The following is an 18538-nucleotide window of genomic DNA, read 5'->3' as shown; positions in this document are numbered from 1 at the left end:
GTCTGCATAGTCAGGACCTGATAAAGCTTTGACTAAAAAAACATCCAGTATTTCAAAGCTTTTTAAAAGTGAACTCCTATGGGAAAAAGCTGATCCTCCAGACTATTTGTTCTCTTTCTTGGAATCGCTGACAGATTCAAAGAAGAGAATTTCTTCTTTGAATTAAAAAACAAAGAAAAAAAGTTTTCCCGGTCGTTGCGCGGTCTGTCCACCAGGGGGCAGTTCGACACCAGAAAATGCTTGACATCTCAGTTGGGGAAGATTCCTGCCGTCCAATGAGATCGCAGGTTATTCTGGTCCTGACCAATCTTCTGCCGCGGTGGATGAAGATGCATTTGATGATGAGGGGGGCATGCGGAGCCAAATGTTGGGACAGGAGAGTTGCTCGCTGAGTCCAAACTTGGGCAGTCTGGTAGTAAACATGAGCCCTGTTTCTTGCATCTTGGCGCTCGGCTTGGTTTCGTCTGCGCTGGCCGCAGATTTTCACGAGGGAGAGAAGTTGTCGGGTTTGAGGAGGCTGCAGAGGGAGCTCGGCAGTGATGAGGAGCGACGTAGTTTAGAGAAGTCGGAGCTGTCGAGACGCAGCGTAGGACTGAATGAACAGACATGCACAGCTCTGGCCGGAGTGGAGGCGACCCTGCAGAGCAACACCCATTCTGTGAGTGACTTCTTTTACATTCAGCCCGCCATGAAAACACGAAACTCTGTGCAGAAGTGAAGCAGTCTTTGTTTTCAAGAGTGTGGCTGCTGTGAACTCGCTCATGCGCTACTTCAGTCTGTGTGTGTGTGTGTGTGTGTGTGTGTGGTCACTCTGCACATGAAGCTGCTCATAAAGTCCAGACTGTAAACAACTTCCAGCCAGTCAAACACATCAGCCTCTCAGAGCATTTAATGCAACATGTGACAGTGGTTCTTTATAAATAAGAGGCGACACGATTATTCGATTAATTGATCAACAGAAATGTATCGTGCAACTCTTTTGATAATTGATGCTTTATAATAGTCGGTTCAAGCAGAAAATGCCAAACCTTTGGTGGTTCAGGCCTCTCAGATGTGAAGACTTGCTGCTTTGCCTTGTCTTAAAAGTGCTGATTTGACTGGATTTGGGTTCTGGACCAAAAAAAGCTTCTGAGGATGGCTTCTTAGATTCTTAGATAATTATTTTTCACAATCATCTGACATTTCATCAACTAAATTATTAATTCATCCTGCATAATTAATTATCTTGATATACTTCTACACTTTGTTATGAGGGTTTAAAAGAATGAAGATCCCCCCCTTCTCAGTCATTTGGTCTTTAAAATGTAAGAAAATGTTTTCCCAGAGCCCAAAACGTCCAACTGACACATCAGCACTAGAAGATATATAATGAAGAGTTGCAACTATGCGTTATTTCCATTCTAGATTAATCTGGCAGTTGTTTTCTCATGTAATCGATAATTGCTTGTTAAGTCTATAAAAAAATTCTCCAGGCCGTGGTGGCATCTTCAGTTTGCTTGTTTTGTCTGACCAACAGTAAAAAGCACCTGAAGATACGCAATCTGTCAATTAGTCCTGGCTGAAAGCAGAGAATGTTTGGCAGTTTTAGATGAAAAATGGCTAAAACGATTAATCGATTCGAATCAAAAGAGTTAACAATTACTTTTCTCTCTCTTGTCCAGGTTGAGGCTGAGGCTCTTAACTAGTTTACAATGATACAAAATAGTGAAAATCAGCAAATATTGGAGAAGATGGAACGGGCAAATATTTTGCCTGAAAAATAGCTTAAATCATCGTTTGTCAACAACGATGGCGATTCATTTCCTGGCGATCCGAGTATTGTTTCTGGTCTGTTGCACTTGTTTTAATTGATCTGCATTAATGCAGCTCGTCAGTCCGGGTCAAACGCATTAGGCCTGCTGGCTCGGAGTTATCGCACTGGGTGAATGGCGATGTAACGACAGAGACTCATAAATGTTTAGTCGTGTTCTTCCTGTCCGGTGACAGCAGGAAGAGTCAGGTGACGCCTGCGTGTTGATGTCGTCTTTCATAGCAGCTCCTGCTGTTTCTCTTGCGTTCTCTTACTGTGATCAAATCAAATCTTTCTCATCTTCGCCCCGATCCCGCCTCAGAATAGACCAAACGACACCTTCTGTTATTTTAGCGCTGAACATGTTGTAATAGGAAGCACAACAAGAACAACCCAGATGTCCAGAGGAATGTTGAAGAATAACAACCCTGGTCCAAAGCTACAGAGCTCCACAGGACAGTCTTCCTGTTGTGTGCTTGTGTGCGTGTGTGTGTGTGTGAGTGAGTGAGTGAGTGATGGAAGAAGTGGACGTTACATCATTTCTGTGGCTCAGACACCTGGACCGGCTTTTGAGCATGAAAACGATTCGGCGTGCTCACAGAGAGCAGACTCCTCCCGTCTCTTTGGGCCTCTCCCTCACAAACATTCCCCACGTTTTTTTTTTTTTTTTTTTTCTGCTGGACTTGATCTGAGCGCCAGTGCAGACGTAAATCTGAGCGTTCTGTTGTCAGAGCTGCAGGGCGAGATCAGACGAGGTCGTGAGTATTTAGATCACTAGTACACGGTCTAAATGAGCAGATCAGATAGGTCTAAGCCTCCCCTGTGCTTCTTTTTAGGCTATTTCAGGACTGATAGTGTACACAGGATGTGTTTTGTCAGCCAGCCCAAGTTTTGCCTAATTTTCTCTCTTTTTTTTTGATGTTTATGTATCCTAAGGTTCATTTAGCTGAATCTGTCTGGTTTACAAACTAGCTAACCATCCTGTCCTCTATCCCCTCCGGCCAAAAAAACGTAGAGAAAAAACACGCTCTGTTTTCAGGGTGAAGCGTAACTGGGTCGCAGCCAGCTGTTGGAGCACCAAGAAAAGCAGCAGAGTTGATGTTCCACATGGTGAGAGAGAGAGAGTTATGGAAAGTATGGGTTTGTTGATGTACAGGGAGAGACATCCATTGAGATCAACAAACCAGTGAAAATAAAGAGGCGTTTGTAGGCTTGAACTTGGAAGTTCTCATCTTTCGTGTTAGTTTGTGTGCACGATCTGCATTTGCATTTAATCGCGTCCACACTGTACAGGTGCAAACAGTTGATCGGCGTACAGAAGATTAAAAGCAACACTTGTGTCAAATGTTTAAGTCAGCTATCGAGCAAAAACGCCCAAACTTTGCTGGTTCCAGCGTCTCTAATGTGAGGATTTGATGCTTTTCTCATTCTGCAGCCGTGTAGTTAAAATAATGAAGACTGAGAGTCCACAGATACGCCAGCGGCTCCATGATCCTGCACCTCTGCTCGGCACGATGGTGCTAATGTCAGCATGCTAACATGCTCACAGAGGCAATGCTAGCAGGTACAATGTTTACCATGTTCACTATCTTAGTTTAGCATGTTAGCCTGCTAACATTTGCTAATTAGTACCAAACACACAGAACAGATGACACTGATGGGAATGTTATCATTTCTGCAGGTATTTGGTCATAAACCTTATCGATTATCAACTAATCAATTAATTGATTAGTCGTCAAGTATTTTGATAATCGATTAATCAGTCTGAGTGATTTTTTTTTGTAGATAAAAAGTCAAAATCCTTTGATTCCAGCTTCTTCAATGTGAATATTTTCTGATTACTTTGCTCCTCTATGACAGTAATCTGAATATCTTTGGGTTTGGACAAAGCAAGACATTTGAGACCTCATCTTGTTTTGGGAAACATTAAGCAACGTTTTCCACCATTTCCTGACATGTTGTAGACCAAACAACTATTTGATTAATAGAGAAAATAATTAACAGGTTGACTGACAGTGAAAATAATCTTTGGCTGCAGCCCTAAATCGGACTGTGATGGTCTTGACATGATGATGGCGTGAGCTGAAAAATTGGGAAGGATAGTTGATCTTCTTCTTTACAGTACGATTACATGTTAGCACGTCAGATTTACCGTCCCGCTCGCTGCCCTTGTGCACGAGCAAGAACGCCGCCTTTGCTGATTGGCTGGAGCGGGTGCCTTGATCCGAGCCACTGTTTGTTTCCCACTTACAGAGCCAGGGCCGTGTACAAAAACCAGATTTGTCTTCAGGCACGCACAGAACCGGCAGCTAGCAGACCGTGAGGAGATATTGGCTGAATTTCAAATTCAGTGACTATCAACAGGCTTGACTCGCTCCAGCTTTAAGTAATCACCTACTTCATTATAATTGATCCTGACAGGAACACGAATGCGTGTGCCAAATTTAACGGCACTCCATCCAATGGTTGTCAAGACATTTCATTAAAACTACAGCTTACCACAGGAAAAGTCAGGGGGTCACCAAAAGTAATAGTAGTACGATTCATCCTCTGGGCACCATGAATGTCTGTACAAAATGTAATGAGCTCTATCAGTTTGTTATATTTCAGTCTGGAGATGAGTGGTGGACCGACAGGCTGCGAGCATGGCTAAACACTAATAAATTATGATTATTACAAAAAAATCCTATTTTACTAAACTAATCTAATGTAATTAATTACAGTAATCAATCAATATAGCAATCAAACAATTAAACAATAATCAAAATAACTTCTGCCGATCGACTAATTGATTAAGCAACTACTCATTTCAGCACTAGATTGTAATTATGATGGATTATGATGTTTTCCCTTTTTTCTAACATGGACTGTTCAGTCAAATCAAATCAATAAATAATCAGCATGATTAGTCGCAGTCCTCCACTTCTGTCGTGGTTTTCTTGAACAATAATACTCGAGTAATACACCCCAGCTAACCTCTCTGCCCACAGAACTGAGGATTGGTCCACACAGATCAGAGGCATTAGTGTTTGACCTCCTCTTCTGAAGTTTTATATGTACAAACAGGGCTGCAGCAGAAAGGTTAAATCCCAGAGCAGAGGGAAGAAGGAGCTCATTGTGTTGGCGTGTGACCTCTGAGAGAGGACTTCACTGTGCTCCCACCCACCAACACTATGTCGGGCCGATCGAAATGTGTGTGTGTGTGTGTGGGTTCATGCACAGCAGTGTGTGTGCAGAATTGTTGTTCACCTTTGAAAATTCACTGCGCTCATGCACCTTGAATGCCGAATGCTTCGTGCTGCAAACAGATCTAAGAGCAGAAGTCAACGCTGGAATTCATCACGTGATGGAGCATGAGGTCATGTCTGGTTTGGGAGGCCGCGTCCGGCTGGGTCAGACATTTATCTCTTGATTTTTTTTTGCTGACTAATAGTGTCTTTTCTTCTCTTCTGCGTCTCCTTCTGCCCTTCTGTTTTCCCCATCAAAGAACAGCACAGAGTCATCTGTAGCTTTACATCGCCTCCCTTTTGCTTTCCCAGCCACATGCTCTGGCTCTGCCCTCCTCCAGTTGGATAAAACAGCAGTTTTCACTCAGCTTTCTCAGCCTTTGCTTCGGCTGATCTGCTTGTGTTCTAATGCATGTGATTGTTTGGGTTCCAGGCTGGGTGAACTGTAGCCGGTCAAGTCAGCGTTTGCCCAGTCTGGAACAGATGTGGAAAACACCCCGCTGGTTATATTTAACACAGGTGTACACACAGCTGACTGAAACATTTGCAAAGGTCTGATCCTTAAACAGTACATGACATGAAACCTGCTGACCTGCACGGACCTGTTGTCTCTGGGACCAGACTTTCAAAATGGGTTTTTAAAATTGGATTTCAGGAGCCCATGTTTCTGTATCTGTACTCTGTACTGGCAAAACAGCAACATCATTCATTGACCTAATAAACACACTCATAAAAAGCCAGTTAAACTTTAATGATACATAATATTAATCATGATGAAGCACAGCTAAGCAGGCTGAGACCAGGACAAAGCTTTGTTTAATGATATAAACCTGTTTGTTCTTCCTCTCAGACTGATGTGATAAGTTTGATGATTACTGTAACACATGTATGCGTGTTTAGATGGGAGGGCAGATGAATCTTCATGGGTTACCAGGGCACAATGACCACTGATAGTTCTGGTGTCAAACAATATGTATCATGAGTGAAACTGTTTTTTTGTACATCAAGTGCTGCTAAATAATATGCTTTATTATGAGATTTTTTATTTGCCAGTTGTGCCTACATTTCCATCAATGAATAGGGAGAAGAGCAGGAAAGCTGCAGAGAGAGAAAACTGACGTGTAACAATGCTCCTAGGACACATTTGAAGGCAAAACCTTGTCGTTTAAAGGTCTGAGACTGTTGGAAACACCATGCTGCAGGTTTTTTAACTGATCAGCGGTTGACTGCAAAGGCCGGGTGGAGAATTTGTCGAGCGGTCAAGTGATCAGGAGCCGAAAGAAAAGATGGATGCGGCGAGGGTGCGATGAAATGATTAATGTAGAGGAGAGATGGAAAGTTGTGTTCACGCGCTTGGACGGCCAGTTTCCTGAGGACCTATTTACAAGGAGTTTCCAGCAGGCAGACCTGGCCCTCTCCTGTGGCTTTATGGAGCTGTGTGCAGACTCTCTGGGGCAGGGCTCACCTTGTAAACATCTCTGCCCTGCCAGTAACAGGGAGGAGGAGAGAAACCCTCCTCTGACTCCAGGCAAAGTGAGCTGTGGCGAAATACGTTGCTGAAATGACCAAACACTTGAACGTCACTCTGAATAAATAGACTGGAATGTTGTTTGCAGTCAGTGTGGTTGTGAAACAAAAGTCCAGGTCTGAACTCTTTCTGCCCGTTACCGCTCATATTATGTAGCACTGAGTTATTTATTTGAGCTCTTATGTTGAATTTTAGCGTGTGGTATTGATAAATGTGTGAAACGTAAGAACGTTTTTGCATTTGGTTTATTTGTCAGAACAGAAAACTTCTAATCCACATTGAATGCGTGTGTGTGAGTGTGCATGTTTCTGCTGTGCTCGGGGCATCGGTAATTGTCTTGTTCTCTGGCCTCAGCTTTGTCATCTCGGCAGGAATGTAGGTCACACACACAGAGTGCATCCATATGGCCGAGTTACTTTGGACAGTACGGACAATTCATTCTGTCCTCTCGGCTGCTGTGTGTACTGTTCAGCGAGTGGCGGAAACGCACACACAAACCCTATATTGTGTATTTAAAAGTCTGGACTCTTGTCTGTGTGTGTGTGTTGATGTCCACACACGGTATTAAGCAATTTCACATTTCAGATAATCGTCTGTGATGATAAAGACTCATTGATTGATTTCTAAAACTACTTTTCTTTCCTTTTTGTTTCAGTTTACCTTCAAAGTGAGGACCATGGGTTCACTGTCGCTGGCCTGGGTGGGAGATGGATCAGGGGTGAGTGAAAATACGTCACTGTAAATGGAAAAAAAGATCAATAGAGTCCAAACTGTTGCACTGATGTTGTTTCATCCCCGCTCTGGTCTCCCAGGTGCTGCTGGTCTTGACGACCTTTCAGGTGCCGTTGTTCATGATGCGCTTCGGCCAGTCTAACCTCTACAGGAGGTGAGGAACGCCTGCTGGTTGTTGGCACACTAAATCGGCGCGGAGCGGTAAATGAATTGTCACAGCTGTGGTCTAACTGCACCTTTGTCTCTGTGTCAGTGAAGACTATGGGAAGACGTTCAAAGACGTGACTCACCTGATCAACCACACCTTCATCCAGACTGAGTTCGGCATCGCCATCAGTCCTGATCACTCTGGCAAGGTGAGGTGTTTGTGGAAAGCGGAAGCGTGAAGATGTAGGCCTTTCACACACAGACCCTGCTTATACCTTACATGGGCATTTGTGTGTTTTTTTGTAAAAGCACGTACATATGATCTTCCCTTATGGCTCCTCTCTGTGTTTCAGGTGATGCTCACTGGTGACGTGTCGGAAATCGGGGGGTTTCGACTGTTTCGCTCACAGGACTTTGGCATGACTTTTGTTCCGACTGACCTGCCGTTTGAGCCCCTCATTCAGATGCTGTACAACCCTGGAGACTGCAACACGCTTGTGACTCTCAGCATCACGGTAGCAGCATACATGCTTAAAACCAAACCACACCAGAAAATCTCAAAAGATTTGTGTCAGCAGCTTTGAGTTTTAGTAAACTAAACTAAACTAAACTGTACTTACTTTCATCTACGAGGTTGAGCTCTGGACTTCTGTTTCAAGCTGCAAAAATTTTGATCAGGCATAACTGCACGCTCAAAAGTCATTGAACACTTTTTTTTACTGACTAAGCCTTTTCCCTTCAGTTGGACCTGTGGCTGTCTGAGGACTTTGGCGCCACCTGGAGGAAGATCCATGACAGTGTTTGTTTGGTCAGATGGTGAGACTCGTCCTCCACATCATCTGTCAGTTTTGTAATAAATTAGAAATACCCACAAGACATGTGGGCTCTTGTTGGAGTTGAATTTCTAACAGATGGCATAGTGAAGAAACGAGACAAACATGAGGGACTGCAGGAAGATGATGGAGGTGGGGAGGGGGGCTGAACCTAACATAGCCCAAGTCGCACAAGTGGAATTAGCAATTGAAAAAGTTATTGTTAACATAACAAATGGTATGTTTGATTGAGATAAGGTGTAAAAGATAATTAATAGAACAGGAAGAATAGCAAATTACCATCATTACTCATCAGCTTCATTTCTTTTTGTAAATATCTGCTGATTCTGCTGAATTTGATGCAGCAACACGTTTCAAACAAGTTGGGACAGGAGCAACAAAAGACTGGGAAAGTTGTGGAATGCTCCTAAAACACCTGTTTGGATCATTCCACAGGTAAACAGGCTGATTGGTAACAGGTGATAGTATCATGATTGGGTATGAAAGGAGCATCCTGGAAAGGCTCAATCGTTCACAAGTGAGGATGGAGGGAGGTTCACCACTTTGTGAACACATGATTGCTACTACATGGGCTCAGGAACACTTTGTAAAACTGTTGTTAGTAAACATGGTTTGTGATGCATTTAACTTAAATCTAGTTCTGCTATAATCCACAATAAAGCAAAGGTGTTAATGAATTACATATTAACTAATGTAATGACGCACTCTGTAGTGAAATAATTGCTCACTATAAAGTTCTTCATCTACTGTTTGTCAAAACTGCCATATTGGTCGCATTAGCAACTAGAAAATAAGTACACGAGAAGTACACGATTGTTGTACTCTGAATTTGGCAAATGCATCTCTATGATCGATGGCGCACACACTGTAAATCAGTAAACAGTAAGTCTCGCAAGAAAAGGATGAATTAAATATTTATCTGAGGTATTGAAAAGTTAAAGACACGCTCCTGTTCAGACTACCCTCCCTTCAACAAAAGAAAACACACAACCTCCCCTTCGCTTCTTATACATTTCATACAGTCCCTTAATGTTTTACTACCTTTTGTGCTCTTTCAGTTACAGTCGAGCAGAGTATGAACCCTCTGAATCCTTTCATATGTGAGTGAACTGTGTGTGATTGGTTTAGAGTGAAGAGGAGGCTGTCAAGGACATAAAACACTGTCCATCACTGACAGGGTGTGAAACAGCTTTGTCCATGTTTGTTTCTACACAGCCTACATGTGCATCTTTGTTGTTGCTAAAACAGGAGTGTGTGTGTGTGTGTGTGTGCGCGCGCGCGCATCCATTGTTGTTATTCCAGCTGTCTTTCTCACCACACTTCGGATCACTCTCCTGACTCTGGTTTCCTTTGGGCACCGGAGTTCACATGAGGTTGTGGTGTGAGCCTGCGGTTGTTAGCGCTGCATTGTGGGAACGCTGTGATAGCTCTGCGTGACCACAGCTGTCATTTAGGCCCCAACCTAAATTGACTGCAGAGCCAGGGAGCTGAGGCTGCTGTCAGAGTGAATCATGAGTCAGCAACGGCATTCTTATTCAGCCCACAGCCCTTGAACCAGCAGAATCTTTGCAGTGTGAAAACCTTCGTCCCGTTTGGCAGCGAACAAAACCAGAGAGGGCTTGGAGTGCAGCCCGGGGGGGTCGACGTGCTCCTCGCTCACACAGCACTTAGAAGGAACCACAACCATAATCTGTGATCTGTCTATAAATTCCACAATTGGATTTAAATTTGAACTCAGACGACTTTCAGATGTTAAAAAATGTGAGCACAATTAGATCTTTCCTTTCTCCAGATTCATTCTTTCATGGTCTCTATTTCTCGCGTGCAGGGGTCCAAAAAACAGCATCTACTTCACAACAAACTTCAATGGATCATGCAGTAAGTGAAGACAATGTGGTCACCCATATATATCAAACTCAGCAGCACGTCTGGTAACTCTTTTTCTTTCTGTTAGATGACAGAGGAATGTTGGAGTTAAGGAAGACGGCAGATTATGGTCGAAGTTTCCAGACCATCGCAACAAGAGTTTACTCCTTTGTACTGGGAGGCCGCTTTGTTTTTGCCTCCATCATGACTGGCATGGTATGTGTGTGTGTGTGTGTGTGTGTGTGTGTGTGTGTGTGTGTGTGTGTGTCTGCCTGTGTGTGTCTGCCTGTGTGTGTCTGCCTGTGTGTGTGCATGCATGCATCTGTTTGCTTCTTCACCTTTATTGCTTCAAAGAGCACAAGATTTGCATTGTTGTGAATTTGCCTTGCACTGGTTTTCTGGTGCGTGCAGTAACTTTTTCTTTAAGCATCCCTGTATGTGCATGTGTCTTTATAGAGCTAAATGATAACAATACGTATTTAGACACCCAGTAACAATTTTATATAAATATTACCTCCTTCTTTAAAGAATCAAAGAGTGAGTTCACCCAAATTACGAAAGGCGTATTACCTCGTTCACCATAAGTGGTATCCATCCATTCGGACCCCATTTGACCCCATTTAGACCTGCCATTAGCAAGCGATCTGTATCTGGATATCCTGTCTGGATAAAGAAAGACGCATGTTACCGCCAGCTGTAAATGCATGCAGTATGCTTTGCGATCAGATCAGCCAGACCACATGAGGGGGTGGTCTGGCTCACGTTGTGATCAGATCTCAGCCAGGTATGAAAGCAATCCGTACAGTGTGACCGCTTTCTGAAAAAGGCTGCTGGCTTAAGATGCAAGGCTAGAGCTGCACTAAGTAGCTCTAGCAAGTGTTCCCTTGCAAACGGCGATTTTAAAAATGATCAACCCCTGCCGATGGCATTGCTTCTCCTGACCTGGGACAAGACCTGTTTGTTGAGTTGACCAGATCCTCTTAGCTAATTTGCATATTGAGATGTGATCACAGTGCAGGCTCAGCACAGACAACAAGAGCACAATACACAATACAGATCACATGTTAATAACAGCTGTGGATTTTTACATGCTTATATGTTTTGTGCATATTAAACCCTGTTATCAAGCAGGGGGAAGGAAGTCTCTCTGCTCTTTCCCAATTTAGGTGTGCTGACCCTTTAACATGCAAGTAATGATCTGCATCTCTGACATTTTTGTGTGTTGGAGTAAGGAATGTATAGCAGATCCTTACTTCCTGTCATCACAACATTTTGCTCTAATTATTATGTTTGTGTGTGTTAGGGTACAGAGCGCATGATCCACGTGTCGGTGGACGGCGGTGAGGTGTGGAACATGGCCCAGCTTCCGACGGTCAACCATGAGCAGTTCTACTCCATCCTGACAGCCAGTCAGGACATGATATTCATGCATGTGGACGACCCTGGAGGTCAGAACCAGTGACAGTGTCACTGATATTGATGATTGATGTGGATGATGCTGATGTTGGCAATGTTGGTAATTACACATGATGCTAATGATTAAAAATAACAATACAGAATAACCTTCAAGCACACAGCCCGCTCAGGCGTCCTTGAAAAAGATCCTGAAACTGCAGAGAGCTGCACTATGTTTTTTGTTCATGTGGCGTGCGCGCGTGTGTGTGTGTGTGTGTGTGTGTACTGTGTTGACTAGACTCCGGTGTTGGAACCATCTATGTGTCAGACGACAGAGGAGCTGTGTTCTCCAAGTCTCTGGAGCGCCATCTTTACACAACCACAGGAAGTGACACTGACTTCACTGCCATTACTTCACTCAGGGGCGTCTACATGACCAGCGTACTCACAGAGGGTGCGTTGTAGGAAATATTTTGGAAAATTGTTCGAAGAACTGTTAAGTTTATATTATATTGTCTGCAGTCTATAGCCTAAGCATGCCAAAATATCTGCTGGGATCCTGATAGTAACTGAAGTGAGTGTTACTGAAGTTTCATTGTGTTCATTGCAGACGGTGCAGTGGAGACAGTGATCACCTTTGACCAAGGAGCAAAATGGCAGACGCTACACAGACCACAGAACAGCCACTGCGACACTGAGACGTCCACTAACAGACCTAATAGAGTAAGACACACATGTACACAGATTTATGAACAATATATTTAAATATATCAATTTTTTTATTGCATGTGCTTGTACTTTTTATTATGTCTGATGTGTTTTATGTAATTCTGATTACAAAAAAGTTGGGATGCTGTTTAAACCATTAAAAAATAAACAGAATGTCATAATTTGCTAATTGAAAACAGTACAAAGACAATATATGTAACGTTTGACCTCATGAACTTGATTTTGGTAAATATATGCTTATTCTGAATTTGATGCAGCAAGGATGTACAAAGTATGTTACTACATGGGCTCAGGAACACTTCGTAAAACTTGCATTCTGTTTTTATCTATGTTTTATGCAGCGTCCCAACTTTTTTGCAATCGGTGTTGCATGTAATGAGGCTGTTTTAGCAGATGCACTATTGTTTTATCTAACATTGGACAGTGTGGGAGTCTGAGTGAGCATTACTCTAATGATTGTGTCTTTACAGTGCAGACTTCACATCCACGCCTCCTACAGCACCACCATGAAGATGAACGTCCCCATGCTGCCTCTCTCACAGACCAGCGCTGTGGGCCTCATTCTGGCCCATGGTAAAAAAAAACAAAAAACACGAAGATGCCCTTACCCAGAAATCATTTCACTGCATGGTTGAACATCTCATTAACACCATTGCCGTCTATTTCTCCAGGCAGCGTTGGAGATGCAGAGTCCGCCCTCTCCCCTGACGTGTATGTGTCTGATGACGGCGGCTATTCATGGCTGTTGGCTCTCAGGGGCCCCCATCATTATGCAATACTGGACTCCGGAGGGCTACTGGTGGCCGTAGAGCACACCAACTCACCTGTCAATCAAATCAAGTGAATATAACTGAGTATATTAGGCGATTTGTTTATTCTAGTATTGTTTTTATTTCTGTTTTTTTTAATCATTTGTCAGCGTTAAAGTACATTTTTTTGCCCCCAATACCGTCAGGTTTTCAACAGATGAGGGGCAGTGCTGGCATGTATATAACTTCACTGGCGACCCCCTTCACTTCAGCGGCATGGACAGTGAGCCCGGCTCTCGCTCCATGAACATCAGCCTGTGGGGCTACAGGAACGACTTCAGTAAATGGGTGGTGATCACCATTGACTTCAGGAAGCTCCTCACCAGAGACTGTGAGTATGTGGGAGAATACAGGTGGTGACTGGTCGGGGTAACACTAAGCACTACAAGTCTGTGTGTGTGTGCGTGCAGGCACTGAAGGGGACTATGTACAGTGGCTGGCTCACTCTGCAGACCCCAGTGGATCTAATGACGGCTGTGTGCTGGGCTTTAGAGAGACCTTCTTGCGCCTGAGGAAAGACTCTGTCTGCTGGAACGGGAGGGACTATGCTATCACTAAGAAGCTGTCCCCCTGTCCGTGCACAGTGGACGATTATCACTGGTACGTTTTGTGAAATACCAAAACAGATCACGTCTGTTTTTATCCTGCATTTCTTGTCTGAGTAAATTTGTAAAAAGGCCATATGAGCTTCTGCCTTGCCCCACAGTGACTTTGGATATTACCGTCCAGAGAACAGCTCAGAGTGCGTGGAGCAGGAGGAGATGAAGGGCCGTCCTCTGGAGTTCTGTTTAAACGGGACCACCGAGCAGCTGCAGACCAGTGGGTGAGGATGCCCCTTTTCATCTCGGATCTTTCCTCAGCTGTACATCAGGAGACAAGAAAGTCAAACTTAAACAACATATAAAAATTGGACGCTTAGTTATGGTCATGTAGGGTTGCAAGTCTTAGGTTACGGGTTATATGATCAGCAAACTAGCCAACAGTAGATGTTATCAAGGACTCCAGCACGAAGCCATTGTTCTGTGAGGATGTAGTTCAAGAATAACTAAGGAAATACACGGCACGTTACACAACACGATTTAAGGCTTTCAGAGTTTAATCAAAGTTCAAATCTAATATGAAACATCAGTGATATCGTCCTAATTCATGAAACAGGTGAGTGTGTTTCCGTTTCTGCAGCTCCTATGATGAATATATGAATCTTACCTGTAGTTAATCAGCTGTCCCTTTTTTGTGTCCTCTCATGTCTCTCTGTCTCTTCTTACATTTAAGATACCGGAAGATTCCAGGCGACCGGTGTGAGGGAGGTTTCCAGCCAGACAGGAAGGAGACAGACCTGAGGAGGATGTGCACCAGCAACGCCCTTTATCCACATTCTCTGGTCAGTTCTGCTCATTCTGAGAAACGGGCTGTGTGGGCTGGAAGTAGAACGTTACCTGCCTGGTTACTGCATATTGAGACATTCTGGGAATCAATAGCAGACCCTCTGCTCTGACCTGGAGGTGGAGTGAACAGGTTATCTAGTAGCAGTGCAACATGAACCAAGTCTGCAACCTGTAACCGAAATTCTATAAAATCTAGAAAAGAGAAAAGTGTGATTTATAGTTTCCATCCTCTATGGTTATGTTGCTAATTTTGGTCTCGTCAGTGGACATTTAAGTCTTACGTAAGTTGTGATTTATAGATCTTTTAAGTGTGTTTAAGTGAAATGTAATCATAAAAAAAAGTGGACAGATGCACACTTTCTGTTACAATTTCAACCACAACAGTGATGCAGTGTGTTTTCAACTGTCGTTTCTTCACATTTTCATCCCTTTCTGTTTCTGTAACTCTTAACAGACTGTAAGCAGTTCACCCAGTGCTGCTGTCATAGTCATGGTTGTCATAGCGATCCTCCTGATGAGTGCTGTTGCAGGCGTTTGGCTGGTTAAGAAATATGTCTGCGGAGGACGGTCAGTTAACTGAGTTTCATCTTTCCACGCACACAAATAAACTGTGTACATTCATCTCTGTTTGTAACATGCACTTCTGTCCTCACCAGGTTCCTTGTGCACCGATACTCTGTGATGAGGGAACATGTTGAGGCGAATAAAATAGAAGGAGTGGATGATGTTGACACTCACTACATGGAGACAGGAAAAGCACAGTACAACGAAGACTCGGATCAGGTATCTGATACTTTGTAAAAGGCCACATTTGTAGTTCAGCTTGATCTATTAGCTAATATGCGTTGTTGTGTCTCCCCACAGGACCTCTTAGAATAAGGTGGACATTTCTACCTACTCAAAGACTCCTCAAGACTAAATTTAATGCAGTCTTTCATGATGCCCGGGCACTCCTGTTGCTCCCTCATGCTGATTAACATCTTCTTCTCACTTCTCCCTGTCCCCTGGTGGCTGGAGGACTCGGCAGCAACTTACATTGCTTCCTTGTGCTACTTGAGTCTCCCCCCAAAAAAAAAAGGCGCACCGGCGGTTTTGGGGAGGGGGACAGACCCAGCGCAGAACAGAAGACAGGCCTCGGGGTCCCTGGAGAGCTTTTGTTGTTTCTGTCACAAAGAGTTCTGTAAAGACCATCAAGTGTGAATATGTGCTCTGTTGTGCTCTGCATGTTTCCTTCCATGCTGACCTGAGAAAAGATGGTCTCTCATATTGTGATGCACTGCAGAAGCACCACACAGAGACTACAACTTGGACATGTAGAAAATGTTACAAAGAGTTAGGGAACAGCCAAGCGCCAGAACACAGGAAGTAATAATCAGTGTTTTAGATTAAAGTTTACTGCTGTCAGTTAAGTCATTTTTGTACTCGGTAAATTTGAAACTTGCGAGATCCAGTCCTGTTGTGCATGGTGGCCGTTTTATCATTCATTTTGTCAGTTTTACCAGTCACTAAAATTAGGCACTTCCACATTTTAAAGACTACTCCGTATGAGTCACTTGTTAGTCACAGTTTGTTCCTTTCAATAGCAACTACTGAGAGCAGCACTGCCTCCTTTAATGTTTCTGCTTTTATCAAACACACACTATGGTTTGTTCAAGTAAAAAATGACCAGAATTTAAACAGAATCCTATCAGGTGATGCACTTTAGACACAAACCTTTCAGTCAACTATGCCTAATGCCTTTTTCTTAGCAAATGCATAATAATTACAAATATGTTAATACTCTGATATTACTATTTTTTCAACATTTTTGTTTTTTATCATTTTAAGTATTATGAAATAGTTTCAATTGCTACACAAGTCAGATTAAAATGTAAAAATTACCACAACATAAAGATAAAACACTTTTAGACATTTTCTATTAAAACACAATGAAAGTAAACAGTAAAAGCCAAATAAGTGACCACTAGTGCTTATTTTAGACAAATTTGTAACTATTATTAGCTACCAGATAAATTTTGACGACTAACAAAAAGAACAATGAATGAAGTCACCAAGAAATAAATGTCTTTTTAATATTTAGTGCCTTGGGAAACTTGGGAATAGATGTTTAAAGGGCCTGCCATTGTTGTGAAGATATAAGATGTATTTTTTGAATACGGTGCAGCTTCATACAGCCAATCTCTTCTGCTCCCCTGTATGTGTGGTGAAAATGAAAGACTTGAATTATTGCCAAAGCACTTTTATCATGTAGTTTTCTAATCTCAGAGGTGAGGTTGTAGAGGTGAAACCTAACCTTAGCCCAGCATTATATGAGTATGAAGGTAATGCTAACCCAAACCCTTTACTTGAACTTTCTGATATTTTTGCTTAACAGGATGCACCAATATGTTGCTGTCGTATTTGTTTGTTTGTTTTAGATTTTTTTTTCTTTGGCTGATACTTCCAACCCATTAATCAATACCGGTATGCATTTGTCTAATGATCTTTGTGCAGGTATAATCATCGAGATAATCAAGTGTTTTTAGAGGCCATGCTGGCTTGTGTCTGTTACTAATGTGACAGCAGAAAAACATTCACAAAATGCTTTTTGTACAGCTAAATATTGGCAGTATAAACATTTCCAGAACTATGCTGATACTGCTTTTTGAAAGCTACTATTGGCCAGTATCGATGGTCCTCTGAGATACTGGTGCATCCCAGTTTAATAATTTCACAGATGTTGCAAATATCCACAATAACAGAACTAATTCATCAGATTAATGTGTCTGGTGGTCATAAAGAGTGTAAACTGTATTAAATTAACTGAGTTGCATCTAAGTAGACACTTCTCTGTGTTATATGAGTTGTTTAGATGACATGTTGACTGGCTACCATTTCCATTATCTGCAATGTAAGAGCTGTAACTTTTGACACATGCAAGGCTCATGGCCAATGCTTGTTTACTCCAACAGACTCAATAATATCCCAGCAAATAAGCTATTGTAATAAGCTGGCCTAATATAGAGGCATATTCTCAAGGACTGTTGGGTGGACTTTGTCAGATATGAAAGCAGCTTTGTATGCTTGATGCTTCTTTATTTACACAACTGTCAGTAAGAACAAACCCATATTACTGGATTCATTGATTTATTTTTGCACTGTATCTACAGATCTGTGAAAAAGTTTCATTTGTGCCTCCTCATACATCTAATGTTTGTAAAGTGTAAGGGCCATTGGTTGTGATCTTCATTCCATCTTGTTTTCTTTATTGTTTGCTAGGACATCAGAGATGAGTAACTCTGAATTAAACTCTTCTCTAGCACAGACATTTCATAACAATGTGTGCATTTATTGAATGAAATAACACGTTCCCATTTACATCAGCTCAGTTGTCTTTGGAGTTTTTTAATGCACCATGCCTACAAATGGAATGATAATAAAGTCAAAGCCCTACAGTAAAAAAAATGATATAAAGTATGTTTACAGCAATATACAGCCTACTAAAATGTAAATACTGAAAGTTGTTGAGAAGTATTTCAGTTGGCTTACTGTTCAGTACATTGCTGGTGTTGTTGTGACCTTGAAGGAGGGAAAATACTGTGCAAGGACACAGTGCCTTCCTTCCTGCAGTCACAACATATGATGGAGCTACACCAAGGTGACAAACATGATCAGACAATCACTATGAATTAACAAGAGCAAATTAAAAGTATTTGCATTAGTTGCATACTGAGTCATAGTACTACACTAGCAAATACCTACAGAAAGTGAAATTTTAGAGCCACTTAAAATAAGGGACACTTTATAAAGGGTTTATTACGTTGTACCTAACTGGCTTTATTCGTAATTATTAATTTGTAAATAATTTACTAATGCTTCATAGATCAGATGCTGTGGTTAGCAAGTTGTGAAAAATCTCTTTGTTATAATTAAGCATAATTACTGATTAAAGCCATTAGCTACAGCTATATATTTATGAACTATAAAATGTGGAACTGACATTTATAACTGCCATGTTTAAATTGTGACAGGGCAACATATTTAATAAAAAACATCATATAAAACTTGGAAGCAAAACAATGTCAGAGCTACATGTTAAAAGTGAGTAAAAAGTAGCTT

At 42.2% G+C, this 18538-nt stretch overlaps 1 pseudogene; it reads left to right on the top strand.

Annotated features, from left to right (window-relative positions):
- Positions 1-329: 329 nt before the first annotated feature.
- Positions 330-17758, top strand: LOC121618004 (annotated as a pseudogene).
- Positions 17759-18538: the final 780 nt, after the last annotated feature.

The sequence above is a fragment of the Chelmon rostratus genome, chromosome 2 (assembly GCF_017976325.1).
Source record: "Chelmon rostratus isolate fCheRos1 chromosome 2, fCheRos1.pri, whole genome shotgun sequence".
NCBI lineage: Eukaryota > Metazoa > Chordata > Actinopteri > Chaetodontiformes > Chaetodontidae > Chelmon > Chelmon rostratus.
The sequence above is the reverse complement of the archived record's forward strand: the minus strand, read 5'-3'. Positions and strand labels throughout refer to the sequence as shown.